Below are 12126 nucleotides of genomic sequence, written 5' to 3'. Positions count from 1 at the left end.
GCATGTCCCATGTTCCCTCCATTGTCCCACATGTTTTGCCAGTGTAGGAGAGGTCTCTCTACCTTCATCAAAGATGGGAACAATGTTGGAGGGGGGGGTGCAGAAAGATACAGTATAATAGACAATACTATAAGTAAATAATGCCTAGCAGTTCAGAATTAAGATAAATACGGAACAATATGAGCAAATAATAAAGCAGAGCAGCACACAGCTAGTAATGGTATAGTCTAACAGTTCACAGAGCTTGTGCACAGAACAGTACAGAACCAGTTCAGTGATTAATAATGCAGAATGGTTCGTTGATTAATAATACAGATTTTACTGTATTACATAATAATACATTATGCTTCACTAATGCTGAAACTACAGATTTTGCAGTTTATGCCTAATTAGTGCTAACTGGTGAGATCTACAAGATTTCAAAACATGAAGGTCCTGTTTCTATTTCTGCCCACATCCATCAGCAACTTTTTTTTGTGGTGGCAAAGAATTGGAAATGGAGGAGATGCCCATCAATTGGGGGAATGATTAAACAAGTTATATGAATATGATACACCCATGTGAAAGAATATTATAAGAAATGATGCAATAAAAATAATGAAAGGAATGTTTTCAGAGAAACCTGGGATAACTAATATGAATTGATGGAGAGTGAAGTGAGCAGAACTAGAAGAATAATTTATACAATAATATTTTAAAAGACAAAAAATTTTGAAAGGCTTAGAAACATTGATCAATGGAATGGCCAACTAGAAAACTGATGTTGAAGCATATTATCTATCTTCTGATAGAAAGGTAATAAACTCAAGAGTGCAGATTGAGATATGTTTTTTGGACAAGGCCAATATGAGAATTTATCTTGTTTAACCATACAAGTTTATAACAAGAGTTTTCTTTTTCTTGCTTTCTCAAGTAGAGGGGAAAGAAGGAAAAAAAGAGGAAAGGTAGGTTTTCATTTTTTTAACTAATTTTTAATTAATTTTTTTTAAATTTAAGACTAAAAACTATTCCCTAATAGATAAATGATGAAAAGATACAACCAACAGTTTTCAAAATAAGAAATCTAAGTTATCAACAATGATATGAAAAAATGTTCTAAATCACTAATAAATGTTAGTGTTCAGTCATGTCTAACTCTTCACGACTCCATTTGTAGTTTTCTGGGGAAATATATTGTGGCGGTTTGTCATTTTCTTTCTCATCTCATTTTACAGATGAGGAAACAGAAGTAAACAGTGACTTGCCCAGGGTCACATAGCTATTATGTCTGAGGTCGAATTTGAACTCAGGTTTTCCTAACTGAAGGCCTATCTGCTGCAATACCTAGCTGCCCCTAATCACTAATAATTAGAGAAAGGCAATTAGAGTAACTATGAGGTTCTATCTCATACCTATCATACCTGTCCTATCTTATCATGCTGACAGAGATAACAAAATAGGAAAACAGAAAATATTGGAGAGACTATGGGAAACCAAGTACACTGATGTACTGTTTTTAGAGCTGTGCTACCATTCTAAGAAACAGTTTGGAACTATCCCCAGAAAGTTAGCAAACTGTGCATTCCCTTGCTCAAAGAAAAGATATTTATGTAAAAAAAAATTTTTGTAGTAGCTCTTTTCAAAGTAGTCAAAAATTCTATTGAGGAATGGCTAAACAAATGGAGTTATATTATTTAATAGAATTGTTATTGTGACACAAAAAATGATGAAATTGGAAAGATTTTTGTAAACTGATGCATAGTGAAGCAGGAGAAAAAATTTTAAACTTTTAACATTATAGAAAAAAACCACTTTGAAATAGAATTTAGAACCCTGATCAATGTAAACTAGGAGTCTGAAAGAATGAAGATCAAATACCTCATTCACCTCCTGAGAGGATGTGGTAAACCTAAAATGCAGATGGAGGCATATATTTTGGGACATGGCTAATATGGAAATTTTGTTTTGCTGAATTATGTAGATATGTAATATGAGTATTTGTTGTTTTTTTAATTTACTCAGTAGAACAAGAGGAAGATGGAGGGGCAGATTAGTTTGTTTGTTTGTTTTAAAATAATTGTTATGGGGCAGCTAGGTGGTTCAATGGATAGAGCACCAGGCCTAAAGACGAGGTCTTGGATTCAATTTATGACCTCAGATACTTCCTAGCTGTGTAACCCTGGGCAAGTCACTTAACCCCAATTGCCTAGCCCTTACCCCTGTTCTACCCACAACTTAGTACTGATTCTAAGACAGAAGGTAAAGAGTTTTTTGTTGTCTTTTTTTTTTTAATACTTATCGCTTAAAAAATAAAGAACAATTTAAATAAGAAAGTGGGGGAAAGGGATAGACCTGTGATTTAGACAGATGAAGAAAATGAGGCCCAGACAAAGAAGCGATTTCCCCAGTCGTAGAAATAAAGTCAGAGTAACAGAGCCAAAATTTACAACTAAGTCTTTTAAATCCAAGTCTACTGCATGTTCTCCCACACACAAAATGGATCTCTGATCTCACTAGCATGGGTACCTCCTCCAAAAATAGGGGGAAAAAAATATTCTGTGGGGGTGTGTACTCAGATAAAGACAGTGACCAATCCGAACTGCACTATCATGAGTAAGAGTGCAACATGTCTTTCTCCAGGTCCTGGGAGGGTTTTTAGACTTGGCACAATGTACTGATTTGCTTTGTTTTCGATGGGAAGTTGGAGAGTTGATGGCGTGTGTAGTAGAATCCCGGAGTCTGAACCCCAAAGTCACTTTAATGAGCAGACAGGAGACTTAACTAAGATGCTGGCAGAGAAAATGTGGCCTTTAGTAGGAAGGAGAGAGGACCCAGGCACTGCTCTGAGTGGTTAACCCAAAGCAAGTGTCCAAAGATGCTCTAGTGAATTCAGAATTTTTAGGAATTTAACACAATACTCTTCTTCTTTGTCACCCACCACCTGTGTGTGGAATACAATGTCTGTGTATGTTATATTTTCTTTATCTTGCCCTACCCTCCTTAAGTTTCCTAATGTTCTTGAACTCTTGGGAGCATTCCTTGAGTTTGCAATTTCTAAGTTGAGTCAGAATTTAGACATGGCCAGAGTCTTTCAGACAGAAACATTTGGAACAGGGAGTCAAGACTGTAGCTGTAAGTTTCAGGACTTCTCCCATAGGAATATTCCATCACTATTCATGAATTCTGACAGTCCCAGCTATTAGGGGGGGAAAGGGGGTAGGGAGAGGATAGGGGTTTTTGCCACATTAGAAAAGAGTGAATTAAAAATGCATAAGAAGAGATTGGTATCTCTCTTTGGAAGGACACCCAACTTTTACTAATTTTCTATAGAATGCTGCTAATACTAATATATGCTGGAGGATGATGCATGATTATAACCCACATAGTGGGAAGTGTCAATAACATAAAAAAGAAAGAATAAGACAAAGCATAGATTTTTTTAAAAGTTAAGGAAAAAATCTATATATAGCGTTTTGTCCCAAAGGACTGACTTTAAAACTCCCTGTTTCTGACGATAAGATCGCAAGACCAGGCTTAGAGACAGGAGGGCCTAGGTTCAAATCTAGCTTCAGGCATTTCCCGGCTGTGTGACCCTGGGCAAGTCAGGTTCAAATCTAGCCTTAGGTATTTCCCAGCTATGTAATCCCGGGCAAGTCACTTAACCCTCATTGCCTAGTCCTCCAAGCCTTAAGTAAGGCTCAACAATAACAACAACAACAACAACAAGACTGCAAGACTTTAGTTGAAAAAAATTAGTAAGGCTGAACTAAATGACTTCTAGAAAACCCCAATTTTGGGGGGCCTGAGTGCATACATACTACACGTGCCTCCACCTTATGAAAAAAATTCATATCTGGATCCACAGATAACTCACTTGGACTCGCCAGCCTAATATTAGCTTCTTTCTCTCTCTTGCCTTGTAATAAATGGACTCCAGGCTAGCATTCAGTATTCCCTTGAAGAGGGATAAGCCTGCAACAGTCACACAGATTTGGTAGCGTGGCCGAGCGGTCTAAGGCGCTGGATTAAGGCTCCAGTCTCTTCGGGGGCGTGGGTTCGAATCCCACCGCTGCCAAGTGACTTACGTTTTTTAAAAAAAAAAAATGTGTTCTGTTTTAAATACTCCAACATCCGTTGGCTTCCGGAGCTACTACTTACCGTAGTAACGGTGCAGTAAGAAAAGATACCTTATACCTGGTAAGCACCAAGTGAACTCTCCATTCGCGCCAACCTGTATCTCATCGCCAAAATTTGAATAATCTTCCACCACATCCTGTTCGTGCAATGTGTAATTAAGAACGGCGCAAATGTAGGAAGAAACACTTTGTTGAGTCAAAAGATATGACCTCAAATATGATCGAACACATAAATACTTTATGGCATATGGCCTGATATAGAATGAAGGGCACACAAAGACTTAAGAATTCTGATCCTTGCAATGAACACCCACAGTTATAAAGGACAAATAATGAAATATGTTCATAATAGAGGAGTGATTGGGACATACTTTCTGGCCACAATCAATGAGGAAATTTTGCTTTGTTTGACTGTGTTACAACAGCTTGTATATTTTTCAATGGGAGGAGAAGAGGAGAGGAAGAATAGATTTTTGTTCATTTGAAAAGAAAATTATTGTATTTTTAAGTGCAGGAGTTAGGAGCGAAAAATAGAGTTAGATTCGGATTTGCTGGGGACGAGAAATGCTTTAACTCGATTGAATGAATGACTGCGTGACTAGGTGTGTGATAGACCCAACCCTATCAAGCTAAGGCAGGAGGTGAGAGGCTCCGTGTTTTCCTATGTGCGTTTCCATAGGAATAGGGCCTATGCGTATCTGTTCCCGCACAAGCTGTGCCTGTCAGTGGGTATGGGTGTGGGTACGAGCAACTCATCTCAGCTCTCCTTTCCCCGATGAATACCGACAGAATTAGCTGAGCTGGGCCCATGGTTAAGGCTGGGAATAGGAATGAGAGAAAAAACAATCCTTGGGATATGTATAGATATGCTACAGAACATACAGGTTTGCAGAAGAGCTTTGCATTCATCATTTTCGTCCTCACAACAGCCCCTGTGAGGTAATGACATGTCACTTCCCTCGTTTTGCAGAGAAGCCGAGGCTCACGGTCGAGACTTCTCAAGGTGGGGATGAGACCCGGAAAGAGAACTCTAGGGAAAGGAGGGGAGGTTTGTTCTTTTGCAAGACTCGCGTTGCCCGCGCCTTCATTTCTATGACTAAACTTATGTGTGCTGTATTGCAAAACGATGAAAAAAAAAGAACTTGCTTTCGATCCTGGATTAAAAATGCAACTTGGTCATTCCAGCAACCTTAACTACCACCCCACCACAGAAGCCAATCAAAAAGAACCACTCTCTGAAGAACCTATTTACTAGATTAAAGTTGCACTGAGACGTTGTATATATTTATTTAAAATGACATGCATTGCTCACACAATAAGGCCATGTGCCCCACATACGCTCTCTTCACAGCATAAGTGTTCATTCACAATCCTATTCAAGAAAACATTCAGAAACACTCTTTAGCATCGTGGCATCTATGCCAATTTGGTCGCCATCTCACGCAGGCGGGTTGATGTTCTACCCCTTCCCTCTTGAAACATAGTGTCAACATTGAAGCAAATAACGCAATTCACCAAAACTTACCTAAGCACCGACCTAATGCACTGGGTACCCTTGCCACATTTACATAGTAGCCCCAGTATCTTTTGCTTTAATGCACGGAAGCGCGCCGGTACTACCCAATCATAGTAACATACGTAACATAGCAACATTCATTCTTCTACTGCAGTTCCCCCCCACCCCCACCCCCTTTTTGACTCTAACATCAAAGGGAGTTAGGCTCATTACACTATTTAAATGTTTCTATTTACATTTTAAAAGGGAAAAAAAGTGGGCTCGTCCGGGATTTGAACCCGGGACCTCTCGCACCCAAAGCGAGAATCATACCCCTAGACCAACGAGCCAGTCAGAACATTTTTCGACCACAATGCTTATGAGTCAATGCAAAAGCGTTAGTCTATTCCATTTAGTTTGTCTTTTAAATTAACCCCAAATGGACCCACAGCTGAGTCAGTACTATTACAATCCAATTCGAAAATCTCCAATTCTAGGATTGGATACTGACTCCAACTGTAATAACCTCAGAACGTAATCGTCTAAAATTAATTGCTCGGATTTCTTCTCAATTTCCTTCTAATCAGCTAGGGAAGAGATGGTTCAAAAGGAAAGAAGAGTGAACCCCAGTGATTTGGGTATGGGCTGAGAAGGAAAAAGGACAGGAAACAGACTGCACTGTGAATTACCTTAAATACTTCGTAGTGGTTTTTTTCCAAGAAGAAACATTGTAACCGAGAATAAACGGGCCATCGTAACTGTGAATTAGAATTTGATGAACTTGACCAGATAAACGAGTTAAAATGAATTACAAAGCAGAACTCCAAAATTTCCTGAAGAAACACACTTAAAACATAAAAATCAAGAGACTTAAATGAGGCCTTAGAGTAGAACTTACTATTACTCACCTGAATCCATAAAAGGAGAAGGAGCAATCACAATCTCAAAGGTGAAAATGAATGAAAGAGTGAAAAAGAGAGCCAAGCAGGGAAGCCACCTTATGTTTAAAAATACCATAGGGATAGGCAAACAAGTGCCTGCACAGAGAGAGAAGATATGGCCCAGAAGTAGAAGAATAAGGTGGAGAGATTTCATATGCACTAGATCCAATAAAATTCCTCTAGTCTCTAGACCTTTGACAAACAGCCTCTCCAGTTGCACTCATGGGGATATGGTGTGTCCAGAAAATTGTCCTTCCTCTTCTGTCTTGCATATGGAAACTTTGAGAAGAGGTGTAATGAGCTGCAAGAACCACACAGGGATCTTGGGAGGAGAAAAGAGTTGAAAGAAGTATTTACTCTAAATCACTATTTCGAAAAGTGTAGTTCAGGGATCTCTGTGGTCTCCAAGTCCCTTTCATGGGGTCTGAGAGATCAAAACTATTTTCATAATAATACTGTCATTTTCATTTCTTTTAAGGTGAGTATAAATAATTTAACTTATTTAAACAAAAACTCTTTTAGGAGGGATTTTCATGATATTTAAGAATATTAAGAAGGGGTTCTGAAACCAAAAAGTTTAAGAGTGGCTTCTCTATATTAAATAAGGAAACTGAATTGACAAGAGTAGCATTTTAGAAGGAATTAAGAGTTAAAAAGATAAGATTTAATTTAAGCCTGAGGCTTCTCCTGATCACAGAATCCCAAAAGAAGGACATAGAGAGCTCTTAGAATACACTCTAAAAAATTGTGTTGTTTTGTTTTCTTATTATACAAAGGGGGGGGGGGGGAGGGAAGAGTGGGGAAGGCAATGGTAAATCAGCAGAAAACCAGAAGGTGGAAGCAGAGTAGTCCCAGAGAAAGCAGCTTCAAAGAAGGAAGACAGCAGATGGCAGAAGGGAGCTTCCACAATCGATAGCCCAATAGTGTCATTAGAATGCTGGGCACATAGCAGGGGCTAGTGCGCAGCAGTGTCAGAAGAGGAAGGTTCCATCAGGAAATGCTGCCCTAGGAAAAAGGAGTTGCTCTGGCTATTAATGAATCAATCATTCTATAAACAAGCATTTATAATTAACTCTCCATGAGTCAGGCACTGTGTGATAAGAGCTGAGTATTCAGAGGCAGAGATACACAGTCCTTGCCCCTCAAGAAGTTCATCTTCTAATGCTTACCCTTTTGGAACAAATTTTTATCAAAACTTCTCTGCGCATATGTGAAATGTTTTGTCTTCGTTGTAAAACATAGTCTTTATATATCACATGATACTTTGAAATTTTTAATAAATTTTCTCTAAACAATAGCACATTTCATTTTTTAATATAATGTTATACAGATTTATGGCAGAGTTGATGTGAATGGCAGATAACAAGACAAGGATAATTCATTAATCATCACATCAAAGGAAGGTATGGATAGGTTAAAAAGCAATTCAGTCAAGGGGAGGCATAAGCCATCTCCCTTTTACCTCAGCACCCCACCAAACCCACAGGTCAGTATGATGGGCAGGGGCCCAATTAGCAATTAGATATGTCCTTCAGTCCAAGGTCCAGGTTTACATAAAGTTTCCCAAAGGCCTGTTTTGACTGCCAGCAGCTTTTCAAAATTAACCAGAAAAGCCTATTAAAAATAAAGAAGATGGAATTATAACTGCTGCATCAACAAGATCTCTACAGAGGTTCAACAACCATTTCTAACTAGTATTGGGTATACTTTAAACATTAAGTATACCATATCTATAAAACAGGAGACAGGTCAAGGAAAATGGGGCCACAGATTCCTCTGGTTAGTCATATAATGATCAATGTAGTCTATATGTGCATGGAAGAACTATTGGAAATCAGAATCTGGAACTGACATATACATAAATATAAAACACAGTATATATAGTGTCTTCCAGGGGAAGGCTCCTGGGGACTTAAGAGATAGAGAATGGGACAGATTGGAAAAGGCCTTCTGCCAAAGGTGATATTTGAGCTGATTTGAAGGAAGGCTGAGCAGCCAGGAGGCAGAAGTGAGGAAGAAAAGCATCCTAGGCATGAAGGGCAGCTAGTGAAAAAGGCATACATGGTCAAGAGACAGGGTGGAGAAAACAGAAAGGAGGTCAGTGTCACTAGATCAGAAACTACCCAGAGGAAATTAAAGTGTAAGACCAGATAGGGAAGAAGGGACCAGGTTATAAAAGGACAAACAAGAAATTTTATATTTGATCTTAGAAGTAATAGAGAGCTACTGGAGTTGGAGTGGGCAGCTAGGGAAGGATAGTGTGAGGAGAGGAGGTAATGACATGATCTGGAAGTGACATTTGGAGTGGAGAAAGCTTGAGGCAGGAAAACCAACCAGAAATTTATTGCAATAGTCCAGATATGAGGTGATGGGCTTCTGTGTCTGAAGGGAAGCTATATGGAGAGGAGAAGTTTAGGAGAGAGATTGTAAAAGCAGGAACAATAAGACAATAAGGTAGGTGACTCAGTGGACTGAGAACCAGGTGGAGAGATGGGAGGTCCTAGGTTCAAATCTGACCTCAGACACTTCCTAGCTGTGTGACCCTGAGCAAGTCACTTAACCCCCATTGCCTAACCCTTACCAGTCTTCATTCTGTATTTTTTCCATGTTTTCCTTACATGTCTAGTCTTACAATATCGCAATACATATGGAGGGCTGACACTTGCCCTTTATCTTACAATGCTATTTAATTCAATGCTTTTAAATAGCGTTAAAGGTTAGTTTAGTACAAGGAAAATCAGTAAGAGCTCATGAACTAAGGTTTTGTGTGGATCTTGACCCAAAACATTGCTTGAAGCTGGAGTAGCTTTCAAGAGGGCCTTGGCTACAGGAGAGGCCTCGGCAATATATTGGTTAAAGACAAGACTGTAGGGTTATACAAACTGTATCTGTTGCCCACTTTGGAGAGTACAGTCTGTGACAAAATTCTTTCCATCATGGCTTTTAGTCACCATCCTCAGTGTGTGTCACCAAAGAATTCTATTGACCTCGCAAGTCTAACAGATATGGATTATTTTGGTCCCTGCACAGTCCTTTCTTACTAGATGGCTCTTAAATAGCTGAAAATTCCATTTATATTTTTAAAAATTCTTTCTAATCTAACTTTTTTTTCTAGTGTCCTGAGTTATAAGAGATGCTACTCTGGAGAGGAAAGGAGAAAGCTACAAAGAAAAATCTTGGTAGTATAAAAACAATCAATTTAAAACTTTTTTAACAGAAAATGTTTGAGTAATACAAAGTACATGCTATGAACACTTTACAGGAAGTCAAATCATTTCCTCCAGGTGTATGTGTAGAGGGAGAAGAGGTTGAGAAGGGACAGCTTGAAAAGATCCTTTGGTTGGAGAAAATAAAAGATGAAAAAGGGATAAAGATTTTTTAAAAGCAGGTGAGCAGTGACAAAAGGAAACAGGTCCTTAGAAAGATCATCACAAGCAGAAGAGATGCAGTATGAAGAAGAAAAATAAACCAGAAAGATCCAAACTAAAGGGGAACAGAGAAAGGAGAGGGGATATTAAAGGATAAAGGAGAAAAAGAGAGCAAGAGATAGGCTGGAAGCTGTGTGACTCTGGGCAAGTCCCTTAACCTTAGTTGCCTAGGCCTTGCCTTTCTGTCTTAGAATTGTTACTAAGACAGAAAGTAAGGGCTTTTAAAAAATTTAAGGTGATAAGCAGGAGATGATTGGAATGAAAGGAAGCAAAATAGGAAGTTAAGGAGCCTGTTATAAAAATGAAAATTGGAAGGGAAAGTAAAATGGGCAAAGAGAACTAAAAGGGGGTTAGAGAGCTGGATCAGGAATAGGGCACTCAGAAGAATGACACTAGCCATACAAGTGTTTCTTTCTTTCCTTCCTTCCATTCTTCCACCCTCCTTCCTCCCATCCTTACCCCTTTCTTCTCTCTTCCCTCCTTCCTTCCTTTTATCCTTCCTTCTATCCTTTCTTCCATCAATCTCTCCTTCCATCCTTCCTTCTTTAGCACATTCCTAGAACACAGTAAATGCTCAGTAAATGTTTATTACCTGCCTACCTGCTTACATATATATGCTATATCTAAGAAAAGGAAGACAGAAAATAGCAGAATACTGGGGGGGGAATAAAACGGAGGGGGTGGGGGTAGAGACAGGAAATGGAAGACTGACTAGAAATAAAGTAACTAGTTTGAGCCCCATCGACAACGCAAAGGTGGGATAAGGAAATCCCTATCAATCCTCTTAGAACATTTTCTCTGTTTCATTGTCGCTTTTGAGAGAAAATAAAAATCGAGGAAGTACTAGGCCCCAGCGAGATTTGAACTCGCGACCCCTGGTTTACAAGACCAGTGCTCTAACCCCTGAGCTATGGAGCCAGTTCTGGATCTTCCCTGTAGAGGCACTCCCATGTTGTCGTAGGCCCGTGTGCTGCTACTGCTGCGGCTGCTGCTTTGCTGCCGCTGCCACCACTATGCGCAGAGAAGAGAGCCAAAGAGGATTTTGCGTCCGGGCTCGCGTCCGCTGCAAACCCGGCTGTGGAAACGGCTCTTGGGCCAAGATGACACGGCAAAGCCGGAAGTCGATGCATAGTGCCGGTGGTCACAGGAGTAGCTGCGCCGGAGTAGGGCTGGGGAAGGGCTAAAATCTGGAACCCGGGAAGACAGAGGGAAGAGGGAAACGAGGAGGAACAGAACGGAGTCCTGGATCCGAGGACAGTGTCGAGAATTGGGGAGGATCTGGAAACTGCAGACCTCAGATCTCGTAGAGAAGAAACATGAGCTCCAATGCCTGCTGGGTCACTCACTCACTGCCCAGCTGTATGACCTTGACCAACTCACCTCTGAGCCTCAGCTTCCTCATTTGAAAAAAGAAAAAAGAAGAAGAAAAAAAAAAAGGAAAATTTCATTCCAGCTCCGAGGTTTTTTAAAGGGAGCGGGGCAGGAGAGCTGCCTGGGCTTGGGGGTGGGGCTTGTAAGGGAAGGATTAAGGAGAGGGCTTTGAGTCTGGCTGCCGAGATAAAGTTGGCTTTCTCTGCGACCTGGCAAAATCAGACAATACAGAAAGCCACTGAAATTCACCCCACTTCCAGCAGGGGTAGGCTGGTAAGCTTCAAGAAGGCTGCCAAGGGATAAATAGTTGAATAGGAAGACATAAAATAAAATAATTTAAAAATTAAAAAAGGAAGATCTGTTTTTGGAAAAAGATTCTGGCAGCGGTGGGTAGAATAGACTGGAAAGATGAGGTCAGTGAAGTGGAGAGACTAGGTTGCTGGCAATAGTCCAGGCTCGAAGTGATGGCAAGGAGACATAAGAAAATGGTGCAATTAGGTTGCAGGGAAGAGATGGATGTAGGAGACTTTATCGAAGGTGAGGCAATATTTCATTTCCTAATTTAAAAGATGAGAGCAGAAGAAATGGGACTGCAGGGGTGCTGGACCAACTTTGCCTGCTGCATGCCCCGGGACAGAGCCACCACCAAGTTCATCATCAACAATGTGCTGGACTCCTTTGTATTTTGTGTTTGTTTGGTTTTTTAAAACCTTTACCTTCTTAGAATCGATATCAGTTCCAAGACGGAAAAGCAGTAAAGGCTGGGCAATTGGGCT

The 12126-nt window shown here is 40.1% G+C and overlaps 3 non-coding genes across 3 annotated transcripts; 1 reads left to right on the top strand and 2 right to left on the bottom strand.

Moving 5' to 3' along the window:
• Window positions 1-3972: 3972 nt before the first annotated feature.
• Window positions 3973-4054, top strand: TRNAL-AAG. Its single transcript has one exon. It is a non-coding gene; the product is annotated as a tRNA-Leu (tRNA).
• Window positions 4055-5888: 1834 nt separating this feature from the next.
• Window positions 5889-5960, bottom strand: TRNAP-UGG. Its single transcript has one exon. It is a non-coding gene; the product is annotated as a tRNA-Pro (tRNA).
• A 4864-nt stretch (window positions 5961-10824) lies between these two features.
• On the bottom strand, window positions 10825-10897 carry TRNAT-UGU. Its single transcript has one exon. It is a non-coding gene; the product is annotated as a tRNA-Thr (tRNA).
• Window positions 10898-12126: the final 1229 nt, after the last annotated feature.

The sequence above is a fragment of the Gracilinanus agilis genome, chromosome 4, assembly GCF_016433145.1.
Source record: "Gracilinanus agilis isolate LMUSP501 chromosome 4, AgileGrace, whole genome shotgun sequence".
Classification (NCBI taxonomy): domain Eukaryota; kingdom Metazoa; phylum Chordata; class Mammalia; order Didelphimorphia; family Didelphidae; genus Gracilinanus; species Gracilinanus agilis.
Note: the sequence above shows the minus strand (reverse complement) of the source record. Positions and strands in the feature narration are given on the sequence as shown.